The sequence below is a fragment of the Camelus ferus genome, chromosome 24 (genome assembly GCF_009834535.1).
Source record: "Camelus ferus isolate YT-003-E chromosome 24, BCGSAC_Cfer_1.0, whole genome shotgun sequence".
Classification (NCBI taxonomy): domain Eukaryota; kingdom Metazoa; phylum Chordata; class Mammalia; order Artiodactyla; family Camelidae; genus Camelus; species Camelus ferus.
In genome coordinates this window covers 7620690-7633309 of record NC_045719.1, presented here as the reverse complement: position 1 = coordinate 7633309, position 12620 = coordinate 7620690, and the positions used below count along the sequence as shown (strand labels likewise).

The 12620-nt window shown below is 43.4% G+C and overlaps 1 protein-coding gene across 2 annotated transcripts in view; it reads right to left on the bottom strand.

The window, feature by feature from the left end:
• Positions 1–12620, bottom strand: part of COLEC12 (collectin subfamily member 12) — a 153344-nt gene that overhangs the window by 70634 nt on the left and 70090 nt on the right. The window lies entirely within an intron of this gene.

Below are 12620 nucleotides of genomic sequence, written 5' to 3'. Positions count from 1 at the left end.
GACTGACCCCAGGCCCCTAAGAGAGATGACTGGACAATGTGAGATAACAGTGAGCACCTGTGCCTTTACTCCCCAGACTGCTCTTCCTGTGATGGGACCACTTCAGCCAGGCTGTAGCTTGGTAGAAAGGTAGTGTGTCTCATGATCTCACAGCTGATGCTGCTGCATGAGCACAGGTGTAGAGGCCAAGAGTCAGGCCCAAGCTAGAAGCATAGGGGCAGGGATGTGGGCTGCATCAGCCCTCAGTCACCTGAGAGGGGTGTCCCATCCAAGCCCCATTTCCAAGGAGCTTTCCCTGGGGTGCCTCCGGGGATCTCAGGTATGAGAAAGCTCAGAGACAGAAAAGTGTCTAGAAGACTTAGCAGAAAGGGAGCGTGTCAGTCAGGGTTCTCAAGGAAACAGAACCCAGAGGATATAGAGGAAACGGTTCACGCAGTTGTAGGGGCTGAGTCTGAAGATCTGCAGTTGGTGAGCTGGAGCCCAGGAGAGCTGATAAGTTTCAGCCTGAGTCTTCAGGTCTGAGAACCAGGTGTAAGTTTTCAGTCTGCAAGCTAGACGCCTCGAGCCCCAGGAACAGCCAGTATTTCAGTTCACATCTGAAGGCAGGATTCTGTAGGTATTCATTCACTTATGGAATCAGTCTATCACACCATGGGGACCCTTCATAGAGCAAAAACTGGAACATGGTACATGGTGGAAACCTTCACTAATTTGGTCCTATAGGTATTTATTGATTATTTACCCTAACCATAGGATTCCTCTCCAGCGACACAGTGATATTTACATTTATACACATAACCACACATATATGACTATGTTTCCCCTAAGTGACTTGGAGTTGCATGGGATTTACCAGGTACGGGCGTGTGAAAGAAGCAGGAAAGACCGTCCCTGTGCCAGGCAGCTCTGAGGCACGTGGTGGGAAAAAACGTGGGCAAAACTGGCCTCAAATCTTGATTCTGCCAATTACTAGCTGTGTGATCTGGAACAAGTTATTTAATTTCTCTGAACTTCAGTTCTCACCTCGGCCAGTCAGGGTTAATAATACCTTCCCTGCAGCGGTATTCTGAGGATTAAGTGAAATTATGCGTAAAGTGCCAAGCACATGGCAGACGCTTTTCTTCTTACATAAATCCTAGAGGCAAATGTTTCCTGCAGGTGGTTTGGTGCCCTTCTGGTTTGTTAAGTGGTGCCATATGTTCGTAAAATATTGTGCTTGGAAAACCAAGCTGACTAAAAACGCTTAGAACTTCCGCTCCTAGGAAGATGAAGTAGACGTGCTTTTCCCCATCAATCCTGCTACGTATAACTAAAACCTTGGGCATTAGATAGAAAGCAAACTTGAGAAGATTCAAAAGGTGGAGAAAAGAAGGCAGACTAGCTAGGGATCTCAGGACCCGAGGAACAACATGGTGGTGAGTGGTTCTTATTTCTTTTTGTTTCTCATATCCTATACTCAGAGTTGAAGAAGCCAGCCACCTGGAAACACCAAAGGGCACAGATGACAAAAGTCCCACAAGAGCCTGCCCTCTCAAGGAAAGGGGCAGCTTAGCAAGACAGCAGATTTTGAAATAATAAAAGCTATGCTCCAACCAAACACCACATACAGAAGACGGGTGGCCCTACCTCCACCCATGTCAGCAAAACCCAGGTAGGGAGCCTAGATTTCCACCCTGTGGGGCTGTAAGGAGGTCTCCAGTACCTCACGAAGGTGGTGTCAGAGAGCGCCTACCAGAGAGTCGGGACTTTCACTACTGCCTAGTGATGACAAGGCCACCGCACTGCGGTGTCAAAGTAGAGCACGTGGAGAGCTGGAGCTTCCACGCCTGCCCAGCAATGACGCTTAGTAATCAGCTGTGATAACAATGAGCAAAATGTCACCTCTCAAGTGTCAATGGAGGCTGAGGAGGGCATCTGGACTTCTGCCCTGACCTAAGCAATGAGGTGGTGCCCACCCCTGCCCTACAGAAGTCCTGTCAGAGAAAGTCAGATTAAAACAGAAGATTTCAATAAGATTCAGTCTCATAAAATAATATGAAAACATCCCACTTTCAGTTGAAATCACTGTCATACCAAGAAACAGAAAAATCTCAAACTCAATTGAAAAAAAAAAAGACAATCAATAGATACCAATACCCAGATGACAGAGTTTAAGATTCCCTGACAAGGATTTTACAGCAGCCGTAAAAAATGCTTCAGTGAGCAACTATGAATATGTTTCAAACAAACAAAATGATAGAAAATGTCAGGAATGAATAGACAGTCTCATCAAAGAAACAGATGGACCAAAAAAGAATCAAATGGAAATTTAGAACAACGACAGAAAGTAAGAAACCAAAATAAAAAACTTACTGGAAGGGCTCGGCAGCAGAATGGAGGGAGCAGGAGAAAGAGCCAGTGAACTGAAAGACAGAATAGTGTTTTATCTGCACAACAATCTGCACAACAAAAAGAAAATAGATTAGAAACAAAATGAGCTGTGGGTCCAAAACAAAACAAAACAACCTAAACGACATGTCATCAGAGTTTTGGAAAGAGAGGATAAAGAGAGGAGCTGCAAAAGTACTTGAGGAAATAATAGCTGTGAAAACTTCCCAAATTTGGCAGGAGACAAACCTACAGACTCAGAAGCTGAATGAACCCCAAATAGGATAAAGCCAAATAAACCCCTGCCAAGACACATCATAACTAAACTTTTGAAAGCTAAAGGCAATGAAAAAAAATTGAAAGCAGCAAGAGAGAAACAACATTTTATTTATAGAGGAAAAACAATTCAGACAATGGTGGCTTTCTCACCTGAAAATATGGAGGTGGCAACAATATTTTTTACGTGCATAAAAAAAAAACCTGTTAACCCAGAATCCTATACCTAGCAAAAATATCCTTCAGGAAAAGTGGGAAAGGAAGACATTCTCAGAGGATAGGAAACTAAGAAAGGTTATAGCTAGCAGACCTACTCAGAAAGAAGAGCTAAAGGAATTCTCTAAACAGGAAAAAAAAAAAAAAAAAAAGAGAGAGTGAGAGAGAGCGAGAGAGAGAGAAAGAAAAGAGACCTGGAATTTCAAAAAGGAAGAATACAATAAACAACAATATACGTGCACGCAATCGACTTTTCTCTTCCTCTTGAGTCTTCTAAATTATGTTTGATGGTGGAGCAAAAATTTTTGACAAAGGTGAAAAAGCCATGCAGCGGAGAAAAGACAGCATTTTCAACAAATGGTGCTGGAGCATTTGGACTTCCACAGGCAATTCTCACACCTTATATGAAACTTAACTCAAAACGGATCACAGACTTAAATATAAAACATAAAACTTTTAGAAAGAAAATTAGAAGAAATCTTTAGGATCTCCCATTAGGCAAAAGTTTTCAGATTTGACACCAAAAAACATAATACACAAAGGGAAAAACTGATAAATTGAACTTCATCAAAATTAAAAACTTTGTCTCTGGGAAAAAGTCCTGTTAAGGGGATGAAAAGACGAGCTACAGAGTGGGACAAAATATTTGCAAACCATGTATCCAACAATGGACTAGTGGGGAATATATATAAAGAACTTTCAAAAACTCAATAGCAAAAAAGCAAATGATCCAGTTAAAATATGGGCCAAAGACATGAAGAGACATTTCACCAAAGAAGACAGACAGATGACAAATAATCACATGAAAAGATATTCAACATCATTTGCCATTAGATTTTTAATTTAATAAAATTAAAACCACGGTGATATACCACTACACAGAATAGCTAAAATAAAAAGGTGACATCACCAAATGCTGGTGAGGATACGGAGAAACTGCATCACTCACACACTGTGCTGGGAATGTAACATAGTACACCCACTGGAAAACAGTTTGGAAGTTTCTCAAACAACAAATATCTAACTACTGTATGACCCAGCAATTGCACTCCTGGGCAATACATCCCAGAGGAAGGAAGGCTTAGGTTCATACAAAAATGCACATGAATGTATATGGCAGCTTTACTCACTGGAGTCCCCAGCTGAAGACAACCCAGATGCCCTTCAGCGGACGAATGGGGAGACAAATTGTGATGTACCCATCCCACGGAAAACTACTCATGAATAAATGGAATGGAGTGCTGATACAGGTACGAATCTTGAAGTCCCAGAGAATTATGCTCAGTGGCAGGGGTGGGGATGGGGAGCCAACTATACTAGGGTACACATTGTATAATTCCATGTATATAACATCCTTGAAAAGACAAAATGATAGAAATGGACAGCGGATTAGTGGCTGGCAGGGATTATGGAGAAGGCATGGGGAGGGAAGTTAGTGAAGCTACCTATATAAGGGAAACATGTGGGAACCTGTGATAATGGACATGTTCTGCATCTTGACTCTACCGATGCCAATATCCTGCTTGTGATATTGTACTAGAGTTATGCAGAATGTTACCATGGGGGGAACTGGGTAAAGGGTACAAAGGATTGCTTTCCATTATTTCTTACAACTGAATATGAATTTAAAAAATAAAATTTAATTAAAAAATGTAATGCTCCAGAAGTTTGCAAACTGGTAAATAAATGGAAGCAAAACAAAACAAGAAAGCAAAATACAGACTCTGATGCAAACACGATGTGAAAGGCAGAAGAGGCCTCACTTACCAACTTGTTCGGCTCCTTAATCTGAAGTTGGGAAATGGAGGCCTGGAGATGGAGCGATTTGCCCAAGGACAGACCTGGGACTGCCCACCAACAGCCTTGGTCCCAGACACCCAGCCTGCGGGCCACGGCGGACAGAGGCAGCGCCTGTGCACCTGGGGGGAATGCAGGTGCTGTTTCTTTACCTGAGTACAGACTACTTCACTCGGGTTACTTCACTGCTTCTCTGTACCTAGGAAAGCTACCGTCACCAAGACAAGAGCATAGCCTTAACTTTAAAGGCTGAATTCAAAATGCATTTGTGCAACCTTGGAATGAAGGCATCACCTACGATAATTCTTCTAGAATCACATATGTTGTAGAGCCAAGATGAGGACAATAAACGTTTGCGTGAAGTTTCACAGTTCATCAACACTGTTTCACTTGATCACAGCATCACTTCTAAGAGACCTAGGAATTTCTGCCATCTCCATTTTTTAGATGAAACAACTAAGGCTCCGTAAAGTCATGTAACCCACCACAAGTCAAAGGCTAGCAAGTGGCAGAATGAGGCTCCTACCTAGGTTTTTCTGTCTTCAGTTAGTGCTGCCTTTTCTTCATATTGTGATGTTCTGTTCTCCCAGATCTAGAGATGAGATGGTACCTAAATCCTTACACAGTGAACTCCATCCCAGATGGGAGTTCCACCCTCCAGACCCAAGGTTAGGCCTAATTCCTTGCCATCCTGGCTCCAGCCCGTCTCTGTACCACTGAGTCATTCCACACACAGCCTGCTCTGATTTTTGTGGCAGACGGAATTATAATTATTTGTTCAGCTGTCTTATACTAATCCTTGCATTGCCTACAATACCCGCAGAGGTGGCTTGTTTGTGAAAGTTGCCTCTCTTGTCCTGCCGTACATTGGGCTGTCTTCTCTGATGACCTCTTTGAAATGTAAAGGCTCTCGGATTTAGGCCCCTAGAAGTGCCCATGAGGCATTGGCAAGTAGGTGTGAGTCACCTGAGAGAAAGAACTGGTTCTGCAGGAACTGAGAGAAACAGGATAAATAGCACAGTTTTTCTGGCTCCACATGCAGTAACACGGAGAGTCAGTCAGTGGCCTGTCAGAGTGACATATGAGCCTCATTACATTGTAATTCACATCTGTCTTTCTTCAGCTACTCAATACTCTGCTGTCGAATATGTGAGGCTTACAATAAGCTGGACTGAAGAAAAATAAATGAGACACGTCAAGTCCACTGCCCCAGTTCCTGGTCCGGCTGCTGGTTTTCACTGCCCTCAAATGAGTTATCATGTTCGTAGATGCAGGGGAAATGTTTACGGGGTGCAGAGATGACTTTTAAACTTTTTTATGGGTTCATTTTTATTTTCTTAAAGAAACCAAAAGGTCCAACAGATCTCACTTCAAACCTGGTGTGTTATGGGTGCTGACCCACCAAAAATTCAATTTGTATTTGAATTTTTGAATATTTGGGAAACATTTCATCAAAAAAAGCAAAAGTAAACAAAAGGAGCAAAGAGGAGCCAGGAAGATCAAGTGAAGTACTTATCACATGCTGGCTATGGGAGGTGACTGAAACATGAAACAGGACTGGGTTTCATGAGATTATCTGACGTGGAGGAAAGGAGGAAGAGGAAGAGGGGAGGGAGATGAATGTGCTCAGAGGTTGAAAAGAGATGTAAAGGAAAAGTCACTGCCATGATATGGGTCTTTCTAACTGTTCTCTCAACATTTTGATTCAATGTCTTGTTATTACATCCAAAAGAAATTCCAAGACTCATTTAAGTGCCTCTCTGCTAAGGAATCACTTTCATTATGAGCAGGGTGGTAACTTCAAGTTTCCATCCATGGTGAAGGCTCTGGGACTCGTCCACAGCCAGCTGTGCCCCCTCACCCAGCAGGCACACTGTTTGCAGGCATCTCCTGGGAGGAGGGAGCACAGGGTAACTCCAGCTCCAGGGAAGGTCAAACTCTGATAGGCCTCTGTCCTTCAAATTTTTAAAACTAATAATATTCCAATTAGAAGACCTGTCTCACCCTGCATTCTGGACAGCATGGGATGAGGTGTGGCTAATGGGGGTCGAGAAGGGAGAAGGGAGGGAAAGGGGTTCCAGGCAGGTGCAGAGGCACAGATGGAAGGGACAGTGTGCAGGTTTACAGATCGGCAGTAACTAGGACTAGTTTGTTCATTTTACACGTGTTGTTGAGCACCCGGGCCTGACAGTGTTCTATAGTGGTAACCCACCCAGACAAGGTCCCTGCTCCCACGAACTCGCGCCTGAGCTGAGCATAAAGGGCTGGAGACGAGACAAACAATAAACAAAGTAACACGAAAATATCAGCCAGTGAGCAGTATGATGCAGAGAATCCAAGTGGCTGCTTTGAGCTTGGGTCCTCAAGGAAGTCAGGAGGTGATGATTAAGCGGAGATCGAATGACAAGGAACCAGTGACACCAGGAACACTGCGGAGAAGGAGTAGCTGGTGCAAAGCTCCCAGTGCAAGTAGGAGCTTGAGAAGAGAAAGAAGCCCAGAATGACGCTAGGAAGGGTGTCCTGGAGCTCCGGCCAACATTCAGACACACCGGCCACATCTCCGTGGGAAAAGGGACGTGTTCTTGATGTTGTTGCAGGCTGAACAAAACTCACTTTTCCCCGAGTCTCTCTGTGCCACCTATAGATGTACATGAGATACTGGGTCTCCCCGGATAGTCACCAATACAGGTTCAAACCTGGATTCCTAACTCCTGCCTTGTCCTCCTCGCCATCAGCTTGGCTCCCCTCCGCCAGAACACAACCACAGATGCACCACGCTCCCAGGGCCATTGTCAACATGTCCATCAAGTGACGGAAGTGGAGTCTTGCCTTACCTTCTGGCCAGGAGGAACTGGTGGCAGGAAGCGGACATGGTAGAGATGCTGAAATGGTGGAGCCAAGTTCATTACTATCAGCCTGGAAGTACTATTCACAGAGGACAGATTTCATTCCTAAGGCCTGTTGCTGTCAGCAAGTTCCAAGAAACATTGGTCATTGCTATAGCAACCGATTTCACATGCATCAGGAGAAATCATAACAGCGCTAGTTCTTCCTGGAGACAAAGTTGAAACTGCCTATAGTCAGTGTCCCCGTTTCCTCTGACAGTGCTGGTGCTGCCCCATCTTGCTTTCCCCTAACCACGTGGGGTTAGCCAGTCTTCTGAGGCCTCCCATTTTTCTCCCTGAAGAGGACGGTGCCACCCTAGACAAAAAGGCCAGTTGCATGCTGTTCTGAGCCCTTCTAATAGAAGCAAGAAACCAGGAGTGTGGTGATCAGAGAGGGAGAAATCACAGGGTTCAGAGTTCAAAGTTCTGGACTCGGGCACCAGCTCTCTCAGTCAACTATATGACCCATATAAGCAGTTCACTTAACCTCTCTGTACTTCTGTTTCCTCTTCAGAAAAATGGTGCTATTATTAATAATACCTGTTTCACAAGATCAGCACATACAGCAAAGTAAAAAACGGGTGTGACCAGTCAGAATGGCCATCATTAAAAAGTCCACAAATGATAAATGCTGGAGAAGGTGTGGAGAAAAGGGAACCTTCCTATATCGTTGGTGGAAATGAAATTTGGTGCAGCCACTATGGAAAACAGTATGGAGATTTCTTAGAAAAAAAGACTCAAAATAGACTTACCCTATGATCTAGCAATCCCACTGCTGGGCATATATCCAGAGGGAACTCTAATTCAAAAAGATACATGCACCCCAATGCTCATACCAGCACTACTGACAGTAGCCAAGACAGAGAAGAAACTTAAATGTCCACTGACAGATGACTGTATAAAGAAGCTGTAGTGTAAATATATGTATAGTGGAATGCTACTCACCCATGAAAAGAATAAAATAATGCCATTTGCAGCAACATGGATGGACCTGGAAATTTTCATACTGAGTGAAGTAAGCCAGAAAGAAAAATACCATACGATATCACTTATATGTGAAATCTAAAAAAAAAAGACACACATGAACATATTTGTGAAACAGAAACAGACTCACAGACATAAAAAACAAACTTATGGTTACCAGAGGGAAAAGGGGTAGGAAGGGATAAATTGGGAATTCAGGATTTGCAGATACTAACTACTATATATAAAATAGATAAACAAGGCCCTACTATACAGCACAGAGAACTATACTCATTATCTTTAATGGCCTAGAATGAAAAAGAATGTGAAAAGGAATATATATATGTATGTATTTGCGTGTGTGTGTGTGTATATATATATATATATATATATATATATATATATATATATATATATATATAACTGAATCCACTATGCTGTACACCAGAAGTTGACACAATATTGTAAACTAACTATTCTTCAATTAAAAAAAAAGAAATGGGTGTGAAAAAAAGAAATAAGTAGGAGACCTGTGCAAATATCAAGCATTTGCCTGAAGCAAAGGATCTTTTCATCTTAGGAGATAAACATCCAAAATGATGATTTCTATTAGAAGTCCTTACAGCCTACTTCTACCTCTATTAAGGAATTCAAGGAAGCCATCAGTGAAAGCATACCGCTAACCTAATTCTGCATTTTCCACCATTAGAAGCTGTGGGATTCGGGACACCGAACCACTCAGCGCCTCCGCTTCCTCAGCTACAAAGTGAAGATAATAATGCCTAAGAGCTGATGCAGGGAACAGGTGAGACGTCTCAATATTCTTTGGAAAATATCCAATGAATATAGGGCTGTACATTTGAATATCTGCATACACACATGTCTATATTTTAGATAATCATGAAGCTCATAATTTGAGTGTGAGATCAAAATTTTTCCGTCCAACCATTTGTGGTCAGCAATCTTTATGGAGAAAGAGCCCTGAACTGAAATGCTGTTGAATATCTACCTTTTTAAGGCAGGTGCAGAGTAAAGACAAAAATAATTTCCTTCTTGTGGATATGCTAAATGGGGTGGGATTTTTGATTCATCACCTGTGGTAGATTAAAGATGACCACAGATTCTTTGCCAGTCCTCCCACTGACAGGTGAAATTTATGTCCCCTCCCCTTGAGTCTGCAGGGTCGAGGTGCAGGTGTCTCTGTCTGCCATGCCAGTTTCCAGGCTAAGCCTTAAGCGACTATCAGCTTCCACTCTCTGACTCTTGGAAGACTTACTTTTGGAGCCCTGAGCCACCGTGTAAGAAGCCTGACTCCCCTGAGGCTGCCATCATGTGAGGAAACCCAAGCTGGTCAACTGGGGATGTCCCATGAGAAGAGAGAACTGCCCGGCTTCTCCCAGACCTCCTAGTTCTCAGCCTCTCCTGCCATCCCAGCTAAGACCCTAGGATGGTGGCACAGGGCTGAGCTCAATCTGCTGTCCTGTCTCAATTCCTGACCCACAGGATCACAGGTACAAGAATAATAAATAACGTTAAGCCACAAAGCTTTAGAGTGGTCTGTTTCACAGCGATAGATAACTAGGAAATCACCCAAACACGAAATAATAAAATATTTCATGACAATTTGTGAAAGTGTGTATCACCAAAATGAAATTTCAGCCCCAGAGCTGCTTCAGTCTTAGGACAGGAAAACATTTTCCTGTGGCTAGCTGCCAGTGGATGTCTGAGAAATTACGGCAAATTGGAATGGTTTCTCAGTTTTTCCAAGTACATTGACAAGGGGGAAAGCCTCATTAAGTTTTGTCAAGCAACAAAATCTGCACGGGCTTAATCTCTTTTGCAGAAATACAACAGAAAGAGAAAAAAGGCCAAAAATCTATAAAAAGCCTTCAAAAAGGTTTTGGATGAGAAGGGGGTTCTGGATCCCCCGTCCCCCCACACAGTAGAGGTTAAACTCCTTATTGGATGATAACTTGAGGACTGTATAAACACTGTACCACACGTTCAAAATCAGGTAGACCACTGAAGACAAATTACTTCTAGGACATGCTTGGCAACTGACTATGCAATTCTACAAGAGGTAACCAGGAAAGACTCAGACAAATGTGTTAAACTCATTTGTATTGGATGCATTTGTAATTTTCTGTGTATTATGATGTTTTGACATCTTAAAAACATTCTTTCCAGCTGGGGAGGGACCACCCCTCCACAAGCCAGCCAATTCTTGGAGTGGGCAAAGGACCCAGCGTGGAGCATGTCTTTGAGATGCAAACTATCCCAGAGCCACACCTCCTCGTCTGGTCCCTGCACCCCAGGAGGCACTACTCCTCTGCCTTAATCACCCCAGGGCCAGGTGCTAGACAACAGAGAATACCCTCTAGCCCAAAGCCCTCCAAAATCATTCAAACCAGCCATTCCTAAACCATTTACACTGCCCTGATTTGCCTTCAATCTGTGACCTTACTTTGCCATAGCAGATCCAACATGGACACTCTTGGAACATCGCCGAAAAGATTACATGGTCAAAGACTTAGCGCAGAAGAGGAGAAACCCAACCCCGTTAAATCCAAAATTCAGTTCCTTGTGTTGTCTAGAAGGAAAAAAAGCTATGTAGCTTTGTAAGCACCTACTTCAATGAACTCTTTTAAGTAAAATATCTAAATGGTGGCGTAACAGCTTTCAATTGCACAGGGCCACGTATCTTCTGAAAATGAAGCCTGTCTCTAACGCTGAGTTATGAAAACCATGTATTAAGGTTATCAGCCTATACTTCAATAGGAATACAAGATGAAATCGAATCTTCTTGCCTGGTGATACAAACCAAGTATGTTTTATTAATAGCCCACACTAGCGGCTAGCAGAAGGTGGAAAACGTAGAAAGGTGTGACTCACTTCTACCTTGCAAGGCTTTCCTATTTGTTCTCTGCTCTCAGAAGAAATCAGATTTTGTATCTTCTAAACTTCCAAGCATAGCACCTTTATTTTTCTCCGAGCAGGGCTACAGTGAAAGCCAATGAATTAAGGTCTCATCCTTTACCAGACCCTCCGCCCACACCACAGATCCGCCTCTGCTGGGAAGGCGATGAAGCAGGAGGCAAATGGGACGGACTCACAGGAATGCAGGAGGAGTTTGGAGGTGTAATTAAAAGAATTATATGTCTGCCTTTTGGGGCCTTTAATTTAGGGAGTCAGTGGCTTAAATCACCTACTTTATAGCATGAGTCAAGGCGCAGGGAGCCTGGGCAGTCGCCACCTTTCAAACAATTCTCTGCCACCCAGACTGACGCGGAACGACACTTTCTTCACTGAAAATACTTCAGTGATTACAGCAATTGATGCCCGATGGTCGTTTTATCAGGACATTCCTGCCCCTGGGATCTCTCTATTAGCTTCCTCAAAGAGACTCCAAGCTGCTATTCAAGCATTTTAAATATTGCCAACTCCTGTCCCAGATGAAGGGTCAAGAAAGCGTTCCAGGCATTTGGGTCACGTCAGCCAGACTGCGGTTAAATGCTCTCATTCATCGTGTCAATTTTTGGACAGCAAAGCTGTAGGACAGGCCCTTCTGGTCAATTCAGACAAATGGTGGCGGTTGAGCCATTGGATTGTCGCCTCCTTCCCAGGATGGCCTCACTATTTCTCCAGACGATCTAGCAAATCTGCACATGGCTGTGAGTACAAAGGCCTTTCAGCTACCAGCTGAGCAGGACACGAAGGTCCGTGGCCTTTCTCGCCAGGCCACTGCCCTATGTTCAGGTAGCAGGTAAACCCATAGGAACATCTACGATTCATTGTAATACCACGTTACTGTACATGATGCTGTGTTATTTGCCAGTAGCAGCTAGGTAGCTAATTTGGAGTAGTTTTGTTTTAAAAAATGGAAAATATGCAATTTAGCAAAGGCAACCCCAAAACTATTCCTTTACTTCTGACAGCCTCTTCCAGCGACAGACCCCCCCACAGTATCCTCTTTCCCTGAACCTTCAGCTCAGTTTCCTTACCATCATCCTGCTCCTAACTTGCTCAAAGTTAATGTCTGAGTATGCCACTCTATCGACTGATTCACCTACATGTTTGTTTAACACTGACTGAATATTTGCAAAGTGCCACACCATG